We start from the raw sequence: 403 nt of genomic DNA on the forward strand, positions 1-403 counted from the left end.
TATTTTCGTTTCTTGTTGCTTCTTCTATCGCTGACTTTGAAGATTACCCAGTGCTTCCATTTCGGTTGTGCACTTTACTCTGTTTCTTTTTTCCCCTCCATTCCTTTGTGTGTGACGATGATTCCCATCATTATATTTTTAGCTAAATTGTTCTAATTCTCCATATTCCTTCCTTTCTCTCTAATTTCTTTTTTTCCTTTAATAATGTTTATATTTTCCTCTCACTTCCACCATCACTTACTCCCATTTCACGTTTGTCTTTTTTTTACTGCTACTATTTTGTTCGGTCATTTTGTATTTACAATAACTCACATTATGATATTAGTATATACAGTCTCACAGCACTCTACTGTCAATATCATTATCATTATCATTATTAATATTTTTATAACCCTAACTAATA

This window comes from Trypanosoma equiperdum (assembly GCF_001457755.1).
Source record: "Trypanosoma equiperdum strain OVI genome assembly, contig: ctg_156, whole genome shotgun sequence".
NCBI lineage: Eukaryota > Euglenozoa > Kinetoplastea > Trypanosomatida > Trypanosomatidae > Trypanosoma > Trypanosoma equiperdum.